Raw genomic sequence first — 17,858 nt, 5'->3', positions numbered from 1 at the left:
TAGCATGGTGAACAATAATAAATGTGGTGAAAGATAAATAATCAAAGACTTCTAGTCAACTAAACAGGTAATCTGGCAGATTTATACATGTGCTTGTTTGCCTCCTGCAAAGATTAATGGAGCATATTAGGAACATATTATATTCCTTTTAAAGTGAAATAAAGATCAACTCACCTGAGTGTAGAAGAATTTGGCTCATTTAATAAAGCTTCTTTTCTAAGTTTAATGGATTCCAGGAAAATTTTTGCTGAGAAGTCATTTTTTTTAATATAGTAATAAGAATGAAAAATAGTTAACAGGAATCTAGAATATATTGCAATGAATATTTCAGAAAATGAATTTCTCTTATAATGTATTAAAAATATATTCAGACTTGACCAAGAGAAAAGGACACCAAAAAAGCTGAACCCTAACATCAAACTGTCACATATATATGCCACCAAAACCCTAAGGAGATTAATCTTAGAGAATATGATTTAGCTATTGCCTTGAGACCACAAATGGGGCAATTAGATGAAATAATGCCCTTGTGATACTTTGGTTGCATATGCATTTTTTCCAAAGTTTGGGGAACAATTTCATCATGCACTCTAGTCCATTGATCTTTTAAAAATGTTGAACTAGACACTATATTTTTGTCTTTAAATACTTGCAAAATGCAGAAATATACAAAAGCAAAATCAGCTATTGGGCAACAATCCAAAGAGTCTTAATTTTTGTTGAATTTCTGGTTGTCCTCCTGTATCTGTGGGCTTCCCTCATAGCTCAGTTGGTGAAGAATTCTCTTGCAATTCAGGACACCCCGGTTCAATTCCTGGTCAGGCAGATCCCCTGGAGAAGGGATAGGCTACCCACTTCAGTATTCTTGGGCTTCCCTTGTGGCTCAGCTGGTAAAGAACCTGCCTGCAATGAGGAAGACCTGGGTTTGATCCCTGGGTTGGGAAGACCCCGTGGACAAGGGAAAGGCTACCTACTCCATTATTCTGGCCTGGAGAAGTCCATGGACTGTACAGGCCATTGGGGTCGCAAAGAGTTTGACACAACTGAATGACTTTCACTTTCTCTGTATCTGAGGGACATATTGATGTGTTTGGATGTAAAACTTATACAATATGAATCATATTATAGTGTTTTTTACCCTTTCTTTAACATTTTGTTGTGAGTTTCATTTTCTGTAAAAACCATTGGTTTTCTTAAGATAATACAACTTGCATTACTATTACAAATATGAGCACAATTCTTTTTTATTCTTACATTTATTATTGAAATTGCAAAAAAGCTGGTATTCTATTTTTCAATTTGTAGTCTAGGTTTATGGGAAGTATAGTACATTTATTATTTAAGAAGCTGCCATATCTTAACATATAAACATCTCAACTCTAGTGACTTAATTTAATAGAACAGGGAGCAGCACTTTTTTCTGGAAAAAGCTGTACAGTAAATACTTTAGCCTTTGTGGGCCACATACTCTCAATTTCAGCTATGCACTTTTGTATCTTGCAGCATGGATTCACCCATAGGCAATACATCAATCAATAGGCATGACTCTGTTCCAATAAATTTTATTTATAAAAGACAGTAGGACAGATTTTGTTTGCAGATGACACCTTGTCAACCTATGCAATAGAAGGCATTTCTTGATTGTTCAAAGTCTAAAATTATTTCCAGATCAGTAGGCAGATGTCCTCTGAGTGGCAATGCAGAGACTTAAGCTTGTTCTCAATTATGGCTTATGATAATGTGATTGGGTGCATGTGTGTTAAGTCACTTTAGTGGTGTCTGACTGTGAGAGGGTATGGACTGAAGCCCGCCAGGCTCCTCTGTCCATGGGATTCTCCAGGCAGAAATCTGGAGTGGGTTGCCGTGCTCTCCTCCAGGGAAACTTCCCAGCCCAGGGATCAAACCTGTCTCTCTTGGATTGACAGTTGGGTTGTTTACCACTAGTGCCACCTGGGAAGTTCAAAAATGGGATTGTTATGGTATAATTATAATGTAGTGTGAGAAATAATAATTTGCTTTAAAAAATACTACACTTTTCTGCATTGCTACTGTGCATATTTTTGTGTTTTGCTTATTTATTTTTCATTAAGCTTTTGTCAAGCATATTAAGAGTGTTCTTCACATGTTGAGATACTTGAATAATGACCAAGATATTTCCTGATCAATAAAATCACAATAGGATTTTGAACTTTGAGTCAAACTATAGTGTTAAGATAGATTGAAGGGATAAGAAAGAAAAACAAAAGACATTTTAAGCAGAGAAGACGGTCTGAACCAAGGTAGGAGTTTGAATGTTCAAGTTGTTTTCAGCTGGTGAGAGACAGAGAAGCCTGGCATACTGCAGGACACGGGGTTGCAAAGAGTCTTACGTGACTGTGAGACTGAAGAACAACAAAAAGTATGAGATATGATCAGAGGACCAGAGAATCTAAATTGTGTAAAGAATTCAATTAGGGTTAGTACCGATTGCTGAATAGAGTTGAAATAGAGTTCTATGCCCACAGGACAAGTATGTAGTAATGAAGAGATTGTGGTTGTAAAATGGGTAGTCGACAATGGGAATGAAATGGACTCAGTTTCAATATTATAATCATGGCTTTCAATGCAGTTGCATTAGTAGTTGATGTAAACAGAAAGAAGTAACTCCCATTTTCATTTTGTTTCAGAAACAAACATTATGTTCTTGACAGCATCTCATTGCAGACGAGTCAGTGATTCCCAGAAGCTAGCAATAATTACACAGGCACCTACAATGAGAAGTAGTAAACGGTGAGGTGTAATGTGGGAGCTAAAGCATCTGATAAACCAACCAAAGGCCTGAAGACATCTGGAACACAGAAGGAAAACAAAAGGAGACTCTTACCACTGTCTTCAAATATTTCAAGGCTAAAATATGAAAGAAACACTGATCTTTTTTCTGTGTCCTGAGGAGAGAAATTTAATTTTAAATGAATTAACTTAAAAGCCGCAGGAAGCTAATTTCAGACCAACAACAATAAAAGAATTTTATTTTATTTTTCTCCAGTGTCAATGAACAGAATAGTGTGAATGACTCAGAGTCTCTGGGTTGCCCAGTTTCACTAAAAGTATATAAGAAGGGGCTCTAGAGACACAAACTTTAATGTAAACAAAAGGAAGGGGAAGACTCTTCTGGAAGAATGTAGACAAGATATTAAACTCCACAATGTTTCTCTACATTTCCCATATTCTGTGACTGGTCCTCACACTGGCCTAGAGCTTTCACTAAGATCACTTTTTGCTTGGTGTTCCCAAAATACTGTTTTAAAATTATCTGTATAATTCTCAAAATCCATAATTTACACATCTGTAACAGGTTGACTTAACTACTCCATCTGATAAAAAATCTATTACTATAACTAAGTAGTACATTCTTACCACCTTAACACATAAGGATTGAATTAAATACAAACTTTATTAATCTTTGTCTATAACTGAGGAGGGGCTTCCCTGGTGACTCAGATGGTTAAGAATCCTCCTGCAATGGAGAAGACCCAGATTTCATCCCTGGGTTGGGAAGATCCTCTGGAGGAGGGAATGGCAACTCACGCCAGTATTTTTGCCTGGAGAATTCCCATGGACAGAGGAGCTTGGTGGGCTCTAGTCCATGAGGTCGCAAAGAGTCAGACACAACTGAGTGACTGAGCACTGCACATAACTGAAGAGATCATTCCTATAAGTGTATGTAGGTAAAGCATGCTTAAAAAAAGTAAGAAATTCAATTCAAAATAGCCTCCTAAATTCAGTATGACATGTAAATACATAATTTTAGATAGATCCCTGGTGGCTCGGATGGTGAAGATTTGACCTGCAATGCAGGAGACCTGGCTTCTATCCCTAGATTGGGAAGATCCCCTGGAGAAGGGAATGGCTACTCACTCCAGTATTCTTGCCTGGAGAATTCCATGAATGGAGGAGCCTGGTGGGCTATAGTCCATGAGGTCATGAAGAGTCAGACACGACAGAGCAACTAACACTTGCACTTTTCCCCACATGTGTTTATGTGTAGATACCTCTGAGAATGGCAAGTGTGAAGTGCAGGCCATCACGGGCACCCTGGTGTCTAGGGTCACTCAGTGTGCACACAGGTAGTTTTATTTATCTTTCTTTGATCTGGTCTGGGGCTCCAGTCTGGCACATATTCAGAAAAGATTAAAGAATTAAAGTAAATCTGATAGTCTCAGTCCAGGATTATTTCTTATTACACAAGAGGTTATTTTTTCCCCTTAAGTTTATATACAGTTTAAATACTAGTTTGACACAATGGGAAGGAAATGTTGGTTTTATTTTCCCCAACATTCCCAGTTTGACCCTACATTATCTATTTGTGGTCTCATTCTCAGCAAAATTACATAGTAATTGGTAGAATTTTTTCATAGGATCTAAGAGTATAAAGTGCTAATCGTTCAGTCACGGTTGACTCTTTGCAACCCTGTGGACTGTAGCCCGCTAGGCTCCTCTCTGCCTGGAATTCTCTCGGCAAGAATACTGGAGTGGGTTGCCATTCCCTTCTCCAGGGTATCTTCCCGATCCAGGAATCGAATCCAGAATCTCTCACATTCTAGACTGATCCTTTACCTTCTGAGCCACAAGTAGTATAAAATCCCTCTGCAAATTAGTAGCAAAGAGTATGAATTTGTCTTTCCCTAACAAGTGATGCAATGGCACCCCACTCCAGTACTCTTGCCTGGAAAATCCCATGGCCAGAGGAGCCTGGTAGGCTGCAGTCCATGGGGTCTCTAAGAGTCGGACACGACCGAGCGACTTCACTTCCACTTTTCACTTTCATGCATTGGAGAAGGAAATGGAAGCCCACTTCAGTGTTCTTGCCTGGAGAATCCCAGGGACAGCAGAGTCTGATGGGCTGCTGTCTATGGGGTCGCATAGAGTCAGACACGACTGAAGCGACTGAAGCGACTTAGCAGCAGCAGCAGCAGCAGCAAGTGATACAAATAGCATATCCACTAGATGGCAGAGTGACACTGTAATTTAAAGCAAGGCACAAATAATGTGCATTGATTGACTGCTTTAGAGAAAGTAGCAGAAACTGATAGAAAGAAAGATGTTCGTGGTTTAAATATAACTTTGAAAACATTTTATTCCGTGAAGGAAAAATGTGATCTGTCATGTCGACCGACAGAGGATGCTGAGGCCACCAAGCCATGAGCACGGCTCCTGCACCCCCACCTCCCGCTCAGGCTGCTGAGCCCTGAGGAACTCTGGAACAGAGCTGCACCCTGAGGGAACACAGGATAGAAAAGAGCAGGGCACTGGCCCTAAGTAGTCAAGGTGCAGCTCAAAGGGATGATTTCAAGGAGCCCAGACTGTTCCCGCTCCCCAGGCGCAGAAAAGCCCTACATTCATTAACGTGAGCATTCTGGTTTTAATTTCCGATAATCTTCTGATGGTCTGACTACCTGGTTTTTGTTGCAAATGCATATACATTCTGACTCCTCCCTTCCCTTTTCAGAGCAGTTTCTCTGAACTAACTGAGACGTTGTCTTCCAGGTTTGTGTGTGAGTGGCCGCTCAGTCATGTCCGACTCTTGTGACCCGATGGACTGTAGCCCACCAGGCTCCTCTGTCCATGGGATTCTCCAGGCAAGAGTATTGGAGTCGGTAGCCAATTCCTCCTCCAGGGGATCTTCCTGACCTAGGGATTGAACCTGGGTCTCCTACATTACAGGTGAATTATTTATTATCTGAGCCACCAGGGAAGCCACTTATTTTCTAGGTTTAAGTCCATAGAATAAAAAATAATTCTGTTTTTAGGTTTTTGTTGTTGTTTGTTTGTTTTTTGGTCCGTTAGTAATTTCATGTCTCTTTCAGGAATAAGGAAACCAGTGTTCAAAGATGGCAATTTACTAGATCACATTCAAGCAGCAATTCACCTTTGATTTTTATCTTTGTTTTTCCAATTTTCGTTTTTGAACTGTGAGTGATACATAATCACATAGTTTAGGTAATGAAGAGTGTTAACACTTCATCTCAATTAATTTTATAAGAAGTAAATACACGAAAACATGGTTAATAATATGTGCAATATTAGTATAAATATCAAAATCCTTAAAGAAGAAAATACTATTAATATATTACAAAAACAAGAATGCATAATGAAGTTATAATGTTATTAACATATATATATAATTCAATGACAAAAAAAATATTAATAAGCCATAAACTATAAGAGATGAGAGGAGAAATAAAAAGACTCTAAATTCAAACTAAAAACAATATATGATATATATATATATGTGATTGTGTTTCTGTTATAATCCCAAATGACACAATTACATTATATCACAGAAATCTACTAATAAGGAATAGAATTTTTTCCAATCTTTCTTAAGAAGTTTTAAAAATTGACTATGTCTTAGCCCATAAGTAAAAGACAACGATTTTAATAATAAAATTATCATTTATTCAGTTCAGTTCAGTCACTCAGTCGTATTCGACTCTTTGAGACCCCATGAATTGCAACATGCCAGGCCTCCCTGTCCATCACCAAGTCCCAGAGTTCACTCAAACTCATGTCCATCGAGTCGGTGATGCCATCCAGCCATCTCATCCTCTGTCATCCCCTTCTCCTCCTGCCCCCAATCCCTCTCAGCATCAGAGTCTTTTCCAATGAGTCAACTCTTCGCATGAGGTGGCCAAAGTATTGGAGTTTCAGCTTTGCATCATCCTTCTGATGAACACCCAGGACTGACCTCCTTTAGGATGGACTGGTTGGATCCCCTTGCAGTCCAAGGGACTCTAAAGAGTCTTCTCCACCATCACAGTTCAAAAACATCAATTCTTTGGTGCTCAGCTTTCTTCACAGTCCAACTCTCACATCCATACATGACAACTGGAATGACTAGACGGACCTTTGTTGGCAAAGTAATGTCTCTGTTTTTCAATATGCTATCTAGGTTGGTCATAACTTTCCTTCCAAGGAGTAAGCGTCTTTTAATTTCATGGCTGCAGTCACCATCTGCAGTGATATTGGAGCCCCCAAAATTAGAGTCTGACATTGTTTCCACTGTTTCCCCATCTATTTCCCATGAAGTGATGGGGCCAGATGCCATGATCTTCGTTTTCTGAATGTTGAGATTTAAGCCAACTTTTTCACTCTCCTCTTTCACTTTCGTCAAGAGGCTTTTTAGTTCCTCTTCACTTTCTGCCAAAAGGCTGGTGTCATCTGCATATCTGAGGTTATTGATATTTCTCCCGGCAATCTTGATTCCAGCTTGTGTTTCTTCCAGTCCAGCGTTTCTCATGATGTACTCTGCATAGAAGTTAAATAAGCAGGGTGACAATATACAGCCTTGACGTACTCCTTTTTCTATTTGGAACCAGTCTGTTGTTCCATGTCCAGTTCTAACTGTTGCCTCCTGACCTGCATAGGTTTCTCAAGAGGCAGGTCAGGTGTTCTGGTATTCCCATCTCTTTCAGAATTTTCCACAGTTTATTGTGATGCACACAGTCAAAGGCTTTGGCATAGTCAATAAAGCAGAAATAGATGTTTTTCTGGAGCTCTCTTGCTTTTTCCATGATCCAGCGGATGTTCGCAATTTGATCTCTGGTTCCTCTGCCTTTTCTAAAACCAGCTTGAACATCAGGAAGTTCACGGTTTACGTATTGCTGAAGCCTGGTTTGGAGAATTTTGAGCATTACTTTACTAACGTGTGAATTGAGTGCAATTGTGTGGTAGTTTGAGCATTCTCTGGCACTGCCTTTCTTTGGGATTGGAATGAAAACTGACCTTTTCCAGTCCTGTGGCCACTGCTGAGTTTTCCAAATTTGCTGGCATATTGAGTGCAGCACTTTCACAGCATCATCTTTCAGGATTTGAAACAGCTCAACTGGAATTCCATCACCTCCACTAGCTTTGTTTGTGGTGATGCTTTCTAAGGCCCACTTGAATTCACATTCCAGGATGTCTGGCTCTAGGTCAGTGATCATACCATCGTGATTATCTGGGTCGTGAAGATCTTTTTTGTACAGTTCTTCTGTGTATTCTTGCCACCTCTTCTTAATATCTGCTGCTTCTGTTAGGTCCATACCATTTCTGTCCTTTATCGAGCCCATCTTTGCATGAAAATCTCCTTAAATATTATTTGGAAATATTAAAAATATATCATAAATATAAAATAAAACATGAATAGAAAAAAGAGATTATGCCAAAAAAGAGTTGGTTGGACTCAAGAAAGAGATTGTAAAAAAAAAAAAAAAAGAATTTTGTGAGAAATCAAGATTAAATTGCAATGTAGAAAAAAAGGGATAGGGGACTTCCTTGGTGGTTCAGTGGTTAAGAATCCACCTTGCAACAGAGAGAACACAGATTCAATCCCTTTTTGGAAACTAAGATCCCACCTGTGGAGGAGCAACTGACACCCCCCACTGCAGTGAAGAGCCCAGGCTGTGCAATGAGATATCCCTGTGCCACAGCTGAGACCTGATACAGCCAAGGTAACTAAGTAATTAAAAAAAAAAAGATAGGAGAAACAAACATTGCATGATTTCCCTTACATGAAATAGAAGAAGATTCACAGAGGCAGAGTATATTAAAGGATATCAGTGGCAGAGGGAAAGGAGGATGAGGAGTTATTACTTAATGGGTGTGAAGTTTCTGTTTGGAGTGATGAAAATGTTTTGGAAATATATAGCAATTACACAATATTGTAAATATAAGCAATGCCACTGAGTTGTGCACTTAAAGTTGTTACAAGTGCCATTTTTAAAAAATGTGAACATTTGAGGAATATGGTCTGGAGCTTGAATAAAATGCTGTCAGAGAAGATAAAATATTGTCTCCAAATGTTACTGAGAAATAAGAAAAACATAAGTAACCACAAAAAGACTTGGTGTTACCTTCCATTACAGGGATGAGGTATATAAGGGAGCTATTTGGGTAAACTGTGGACAGAAAAATCAACAGTGAAAGACATTGAGGAAGAATGGACAACAGATTGTGGTAACTTTTCAAAGTGGTTTTATTATTGGTAGACTACAGGAGATGCATGCTGGAATAGCCAGCACGCTCCACAAACTGAATTGAGGCAGCATCAATGTTTTCCTTTTACCTGCAACAAAGAAAGAGTTTCCTTCTCTTTGCCTCTTCTTTCTGAGGTGTGCGTATTATGAGCTTTCTTTCCAGGTCATCTGAGTTTTCTCACAATAGCCCCCAAGGAAAGTTGTACTTAGTTTCCATATACACATAGGGAAAATATGATTTGGTTGATATAATTATTTTTAGGTCTTTGAATAATGTTCAGAAAAGTTCAGCTTCACTTTCGTCACATTATCCCAAAGGGAATTTCCAAACTCACAGAGATACTGCAATAAATGTCTGCAAGTTAAATATCTCCCTGGTAAAGTTGCTTAGAAATCAGATAGGAACCTTATGCTGTCTTTGTTTTAATGTTCACCATAGAATATAATAAAAGTGTTATTTAAAGAGAAATAAAGAATAGTTGCCAACATAAAAGATGGCACCATTTTGTTCTCTTAAACATTAAAATAAAACTGGGAAAAGCCTTTTGAATTTGCTTAAGAAAAAAGCTGGACACCTTACCTTAGAGAGCAGGTAACTTTTATTTTCAGATTTCTAGAGAATTATTTGTATAATGAGACATATTACTTCATAGTCATAGAATTTACTGGTTAATTTACATGATGGTACTGTGAAATATTACATGTACCTGAGATTTAAGCCAAGTGAGTTGGACATGAATTAACTTTTCTTTAATCAATCCACAATTAATCAGATCAATATGATTTTAGAATTTATTATTTAAATATAATTTAATGATCATTTGCCCCTTGGCTAATGTTTGTTAGAAAACTTTAACCACATTTTCATACAGTCAACATTTGAAACTATTGCTCTATCTACCTGGTAACACAGAGCATCTCTTTCATGGCTACACATTTTTTGTACAACTCATGTGTGATAACTTACCCTTCCTATGTCAATTGCATAAAGTAATAAAAATGACAGTGATAAACATTTTTTCATAACTTGGGGAATGTTAAAGGGAAGCTAGTAAAGCAGAAAGTCTGTGACTTAAATTCCAGTAAAGGATACAGAAAATCTGTTAAGGAAAAACTCAAGAAGTACAAAGTATGTTAAATCACTCTGCACTTACTTTCTATTAATTGCCTGAATGTGCCATATTTGTAGCTTGAATTTCTCACTCCTGTATTTAAAAACACCACTTATTCTATTACAAGTTGGCCAAGACAGGGCTGTCTATTAAAAGAGGAGGTTAATGAAGATGATCTGGATAAATATTCAGAATAAATGAAAGAGTGGCTAATAGTGCATGGTAAGATTTAGTTCTGTACAGTTTGGAGACCACCCAGGTTGGAGACAACCAGGATTTTAGGGCAAGTGACTGAGTTTTAATATATAAGACTACTCTTAAAGGTCTAGTCTCCACAGTAAGCCAAGGGAGTGAGAAGTGGGGGAAGGTTACAGGGATGGATTTATGTGACCTTCAAATGATTTTTTCTAATAAAATACTAGGAAAAATTAGAGAGCAATTCTAAGATGATCTTTCTGAGTCTTTATCATTCTGAAGTAAATTTTATTATAAGCATTCTGTGTTTTTATGTCTCTTAAATACATGACAAAATAATTATAATGATAATGACATGTAATTAAAATGAATTTTCATTTCATTCTATCAAATATTGAAATAAAATTTATTTATTTGACAAATGCATACTGAATACTTAAAATAATCAAAGTATAGAGTGAGGATACAATGGGAAAGCCAACAGAATTAATAATTTAATTCATGATGAGACACAGTGCCATATAATTGATTAAATGAGGAATGTATTGTATAATCTAATTCATCAAATCCTTCATAATTTGTCATTATCCAGTCACAATCTTATTATGGGAGAACTAGATAACTAACTTACTAAATGAGAATTTCAATAAAGCCTCCTGGATGATTTTAGTCTTTTTTTCACCTAGCACAATTCTTGACACATAGTAATTGATAACTGGTTAATAACTTTTTCCACATCCAAGATCAGATCAGATCAGATTAGTCGCTCAGTTGTGTCTGACTCTTTGCGACCCCATGAGTCTCAGCACGCCAGGCCTCCCTGTGCATCATCAACTCCCGGAGTTCACTCAGACTCACGTCCATCGAGTCAGTGATGCCATTCAGCCATCTCATCCTCTGTCGTCCCCTTCTCCTCCTGCCCCCAATCCCTCCCAGCATCAGAGTCTTTTCCAATGAGTCAACTCTTCGCATGAGGTGGCCAAAGTACTGGAGTTTCAGCTTTAGCATCATTCCTTCCAAAGAAATCCCAGGGCTGATCGCCTTCAGAATGGACTGGTTGGATCTCCTTGCAGTCCAAGGGACTCTCAAGAGTCTTCTCCAAAACCACAGTTCAGAAGCATCAATTCTTCGGTGCTCAGCCTTCTTCACAGTCCAACTCTCACATCCATACATGACCACTGGAAAAACCATAGCCTTGACTAGACGAACCTTCATCCAAAAGAGATGAGTTTTATTTTCTTTTCTTTAGAGATTAAACAAGTAAGATGGCTCAGAAAGTTTATATAATCTGTTCCAAAGTCAAACATTCACTGTTCAACATAGATTTGAATGGCATAAATTTTGTTTGGTTTTGTTTTTCATTATGTCCAGGTTAGGGAGAAAATGAGGCACTGGCCCTAACTCTCACCAAGATAAGATTGTTTTAGAGAGATAAGCTAAAGCACTTAACAGTATCTGGTAATTATTAGAAAAAAAAAATAAGAAGCAAGGTAGATAGTTCTAAGAACCACAAGACTTAGAATATTTGAGTAACCATAGCATGGTGGGCTGCAGTTAGTGAAATCTACCTGGAAGTAGTAGATTTCACAGAGTTTAATACACTGTGATAGTACTGAGCAAAGATTGGTTTGAAACTGCTAGTCCAGGTTCACTACTTCAGGGAATCATTAGGGATTCCAGAGAAAAATACTTAAGTTTGAACTATAGATGATGGAGCCTTCTATATACCTGGATTGGATAAAGAGAATTTAAAATATCAGGCTATAAAGGATCCAAAGAAAAGGAAAGCTGGAGGAGTTGTGTTTCTTTCTGAGACTGGATCAGTTAATCTTAAAGGAAATGAGAGACAGTAACCTGGAGGGGAGTTGTAAATTTATTCTGATTTGTTTGGAAAATAAGTCATCAACATCCAGCTATTGACTCCTCAAAATTTACGTCAGAACCATGGACAAGGAGTTAGGGTCCAGCAGAGATCCTTAAACATATAGTTTAACTCCCATTGCTTATTGATGCCTAAACTGAAATACAAAAAAGGGATGTGGTATACTCGTGCCAACAAGTTAGAAAATAGTACAAGAGATGAGATGAAGGAGACAATATTTTGCTTCATTTTCCAAATAGTCCAGTATTTTAAAGAATACCTTCTGTTGATATAATTATTAATTTTTTAAAACATGAAAATGACGCTTATAGACATATGAGGCACGCTTTCTTATTTTCCATAGAAATACCTGAAAATAGGTAAAATGCTTTCAAGTTGTTCAGGAATATAGATTATGGTTTTGAGTCATGCATTAAACAGTTTTTATATTTTAAAATGCAAATTAATTTGTAGGTATTTTTCACATATTCCCTGTCTTTCTAATGGCCTAGACTGAGTGCATTTTCAAGATTAAAATTTTTAAAATAATTTTCAATTTATCTGAAATATTCAACTATTGGTAAGACAAAAGAATCTGCATTTTAAAAGCTTTTGTTTATTTTCTTGGTAATTCATAATCATTTCATTGATTTTCCACTTTTAGTCTGCAAATGCACTTACCAAAATGGCATTTACGTTGTCTTTTTCAAATATGATTTGACCTGCTATCTGATAAAGAATCTCAGAGGTAGGATTTTAGACAAATAGTAAGGGAAAAGATGCTGAGAAGATATAAGTTAATTGATCAATTCATGCAGTAAGTCAAGTATTAAATAAAGAATAATCTGTGATTGAATATATAACCTACAGTGTTTCCCACCAAATCAGAAGAATATAATTTAGGGGAGAAGTTAGAATAGAGCCCTGCATTCTTTTAAATTATTGGGAATTATTTTAAAAGCCTAAAATGTAATTGTTAGTTGAATGAGGTTGTTTATTTGACCACTACAAATATCCTCTCTTCACTATTCAGTTGTTACATACTTAAATGTCATTTTGTGGCCACTGATGTTGACTCTCATACACTAGATAGATTTGCAGTTTTTCTCTTCCAAACCCTACTTTATGTACACAGATTTGAATGGCAATTTCACTGAAAATGAAAAATAAGGAGAGGAGCATTACAGATTTGAAAATAAATTGTGAATATATTGGTTCTGAAGTTTGGAGTAAATGAAATAAAATATTTTAAATACTAAGGCCTTGTGTTTTATATAGTTGAAGTAGAGAATTTTGGTGTGATTTAGTGGAATGATTAATTCTCAGTAGTTCTTCCTAGTCTATGCTTCTTGAACTTCTGCCAGGAGAAAGGTATTGGTTTGTTCAAAGGCATAATAGTTATGAGCATATTATTAGAGCTGGTTTTACATTACTTTACAGCAGTGACTAGAAGGAGGAGGAGGTAAAAATAACAAGAATGGAAGAGAGAAAAGCCAGCCTGAGATACTAAGACATGTGATATAGGAACAGAAAGAAGCAAACGTTTTCAGGATGACTGATTATTAGGAAGAGTTGAACAGCTTGAGTACATCTCTTAGAAAGAATCCAATTTATGCAAGTGAGTAAGACACTGTATGAGACTAAAATTCAAGTGAAACCTACTATTAACCTCAAATGCCTTACTGAATGTAAAAAACAAATATTTTTATAGTTTGCAGTGATACCTTTTGAAAAAATAGAGGTAATTATACTTTGCTTGTTATCCTTTTGTTTGACTATAAAATATAATATTCTATCTGCAAATTAAGCACATTTGTAAATTAATAATATTTGTAAATTAGGTACAACAGATATATAGCTGATTTGGGCCATGTATATAGTACTTTGGCCACCTCATGCGAAGAGTTGACTCATTGGAAAAGACTCTGATGCTGGGAGGGATTGGGGGCAGGAGGAGAAGGGGAGGACAGAGGATGAGATGGCTGGATGGCATCACTGACTCGATGGACATGAGTCTGAGTGAACTCCGGGAGTTGGTGATGGACAGGGAGGCCTGGCGTGCTATGGTTCATGGGGTCGCAAAGAGTCAGACACGACTGAGCGACTGAACTGAACTGAACTGATATACCTCATGATTCCAAATTGGTTGATTTTTTCTATTTATCACATTTCCACCTAGGATAGATAGAAGGAAATTTCTCACATACAACATTATCCACATATAAGTGCTTTTTTATTTTCTCTCAAGGTTTCATTTCTGTGTCTATTTTCTCAATAACAAATAGTGAGAATAGGAAAGGGATGACTGATTTTTTTCTACAGTACCATTTCTTGAATTCAACCAGGGCATATTATCCAGTTATGTTTGATAATACATGCTAATAGAATGGTTGCATAAATATGCTGCATTCTACAGGGTTAGTTTTTAAATCAGGTGTCAAAGTTGTTTATCAGGAATTAATATTTTCCAGAGAGGGACAAAAAGAATGCAAGGAAAGCCTTTCAAAATAAAAATCAAATCTTTTTCTTCAAGTTTTGAATGCTTTCCATTTTAAAATGCCCATGACAAGGAATAATATACATCATTGTATTTACATATTTGTAAAGATTGATAACTATTTAATTTCAAGTGGCTACAAACTGCTCTGAGTCATGGAAAATAGGAATAACACCACAGAATTTATTCTCTTAGGACTTTCTCAGAAAAAGGAAATTGAAATTCTCTGGTTTTTACTATTCTTACTTTGTTACGTTGCAATTCTGATCGGAAACCTACTTGTCATGATTTCTATCGCCTCCAGTCAATTTGTGAAGCAGCCCATGTATTTCTTTCTGAGTCACCTCTCCCTCGCAGACCTTTGTTACACCTCCACTGTGACCCCCAGGTTGATCGCTGACTTGCTGGCAGCAAAGAAGATCATTTCCTACCATGGCTGCATGACACAGCTCTTCACCATGCACTTCTTTGGGGGGATTGAGGTCTTCATCCTCACAGGGATGGCCTATGACCGCTATGTGGCCATCTGCAAACCTCTGCTCTACACTCTGATCATGACCAGACAGAATTGCGTTCCCATGATCGCTGCTTGCTGCGCTGGGGGGTTCCTGCGTTCCTTCGGTCAGTTTCTCCTGCCGTCTTTTTACCCTACTGTGGCCCATGTGTATCCTTTGCTGAAACTGGCCTGCACTGACACCACCAGAATTGGTCTCCCTGTCATTGCCAACTCGGGCCTGGTGACTTCTGTGGTCTTGTTGGTCTCCTAGCTGTGATCTTGTCCACTGTCAGGTCCTACTCTGTAGAGAATCGCCACAAAGCTCTCTCCACCTGCAGTTCCCACAACACTGTGGTGGTCCTCTTTTTTGCTCCTTTATTCTTCATTTACATTCGACCAGCAACTACTTTACCAGAAGACAAAGTGTTTGCTCTTTTTTATACTATCATTGCTCCCATGCTCAATCCTCTAATCTACACACTGAGAAACTTGGAGATGAAGAATGACATAAAGAAATTCTGGTGCCATATCACAGTAAGAAAGGAAATGAACTAAAATATACCTCTGATTTTCACTGCTGAACTTGGATGAATATATGGATTTTCTACAATGAAGACTTTAAAATGTATAACGCTTGCCTTATATGCTTTTTTGTTTCATTTTGTTTTAGCAATATATAGATTTAAGTACGAGCAAAAGCTTACAACTCCCTGGATTTGTCCAGACTCTGCTGTGCTCTTTTCTAGTTTTCTTGTTTTCTTATTTATATCTCCTCTTCCCCTCTGATCTTTTGGCTGTGTAATCAATTTAGATATTTAGCAGTAGACTATCAAAAGCATCTTGTAATACAAATCAACACTGAGAACCTATACAGCCCATTCTTATATGTGACTTTAGTCAATAAAGCCAATCCCAGGTAGCAATGATTTAGAAGATAATTCCAACATTTTACTTGCATCATTTAAAGAATATTCTAAAAGACCAAATTTTGGACCTGCAACTATATTTCTTAAAAATATAGCTTTCTACTCTGATAATTTTGTAGCCAAAGGTGATCTGGAGCTTCTCATATGTCCAACACCAGTACTCTTACCTAAGTCCCACATCAATCTCTTTTCTTTTGTTCAAAGGAACTGTCTCTCTCAACTCTGTCCGTGTAAACACGAACTGCAACTCTGGCTAATTCTAGCACCTGATAGTGTATATTTGTTACGGGCATGTGTTCTGGACCCAGAATTGCTTACTAACTATGAGGACTGGGACATATGCTCAACAAACCATCCATCAAGTGATAATAATAGCCCAGCACACAGTCTAGTGAGGATATGTGCAGGACTGAAACACTGCTTGGTCACACAGTAAGTGCTCAACACATATGAGCTATTTTATTGCCCAGTCTCCTGTTATGCATCAGAAATGTAACCCTTCTGATAATAACTTCCCTTTGCAACAGTGAGGGTGTGAGAATGGGGCTCATATTAATGTCATGCTCCTATTACTAGGCTTCCCTGGTGGCTCAGACAGTAAAGAATCCACCTGCAATGTGGTGGATCTGGGTTCAATCCCTGGGTGGGAAGATCTCTTGGAGGAGCTCATGACAATCTGTTATAGTATTCTTGCCTGGAGAATCCCCATGGAAAGAGGTACCTGGCAGGCTACAGTCCAGGGGGTCACAAAGAGTAGGACATGACTGAGTGACTAAGCACAGCACAGTGTGCAATGGGCACCTATTACTGGTGAAATTAATCTTTTCTTAGAGTGGGCAAGTGGAGAATATCACTCAAAGTCAATGATCACATCTTTGGCACTGTTCAAGTTAATAGCAGTTTTTCCAGTAGGAATTTAAAGTCATCCTGGAGCACCTTTGCCCAATGTCGGAAATGACTAGGAGCAAGATCAGGCCACTAGATAACTGATTAGGAATGGGTAGAATCTCAAAACTCTCAAAAAAATCTCAAAGCTTTGTGGATATGATGTACTTGCATGAGAATTTATTTTCAAGTTGTAGAGAGAGCCAGGTTAGATAAAAATGAGTTGTCAATGTTGAGGATTCTTAAGATGGGTTCATAATATAAAAAAGAAAAATAGCATAGTCCTATGACTCAGTTGAAAATGCCCAACAAATAAACCTAAAAATATTATGTGCTAGAAATTCTTATAGAAAGATCCTAACATATTTGCTTGTTGTTGTTTTAAACCTACTTCTTGACAGCTCTCTGAAAACTCCTGGATAGGGCATGCACAGTATACATGTCAGAGAACATAACAGAGCAGGAAAGTGAAAGATCACTTTCTGGTGTGAAATAAGCAGGGTCTTTAATAAGACCAGCCAACCCTCAAAGTTTCCCTCTGCATCAGAAGCCCTATCCTCCAACCAACCAGACTTGTATTATTGACAAATAAAACTTCAAAAATTAACACAAATGTTTCTGTTTTACTCTTATTCTTGGAACAAAAGTTGTGAATGTGGATTATTAAAATACTTGGAGTCTGCAGCAACATGGATGGACCAATAAATTATCTTACTAAGTAAAGTAAGTCAGACAGAGAAAAACAAACATATATAATCACTAATATGTGGTTTATAAAAAAAATTATCTTACTAAGTAAAGTAAGTCAGACAGAGAAAAACAAACATATATAGTCACTAATATGTGGTTTGTAAAAAAAATTACACAGATGGACTTATTTACAAAACAGA

General features: G+C 37.5%; 1 pseudogene; it reads left to right on the top strand.

Annotated features, from left to right (window-relative positions):
* The first annotated feature begins 14,816 nt into the window (after nt 1-14,816).
* LOC147345789 (olfactory receptor 4P4-like) lies at nt 14,817-15,712 on the top strand (annotated as a pseudogene).
* The last annotated feature ends 2,146 nt before the right edge of the window (nt 15,713-17,858 follow it).

The sequence above is a fragment of the Bos grunniens genome, chromosome 24, assembly GCF_055505025.1.
Source record: "Bos grunniens cultivar Pamir isolate PY7600 chromosome 24, Bosgru_T2T1.0, whole genome shotgun sequence".
In the NCBI taxonomy this organism is placed as follows: Eukaryota; Metazoa; Chordata; class Mammalia; order Artiodactyla; family Bovidae; genus Bos; species Bos grunniens.
The sequence above is the reverse complement of the archived record's forward strand: the minus strand, read 5'-3'. Positions and strand labels throughout refer to the sequence as shown.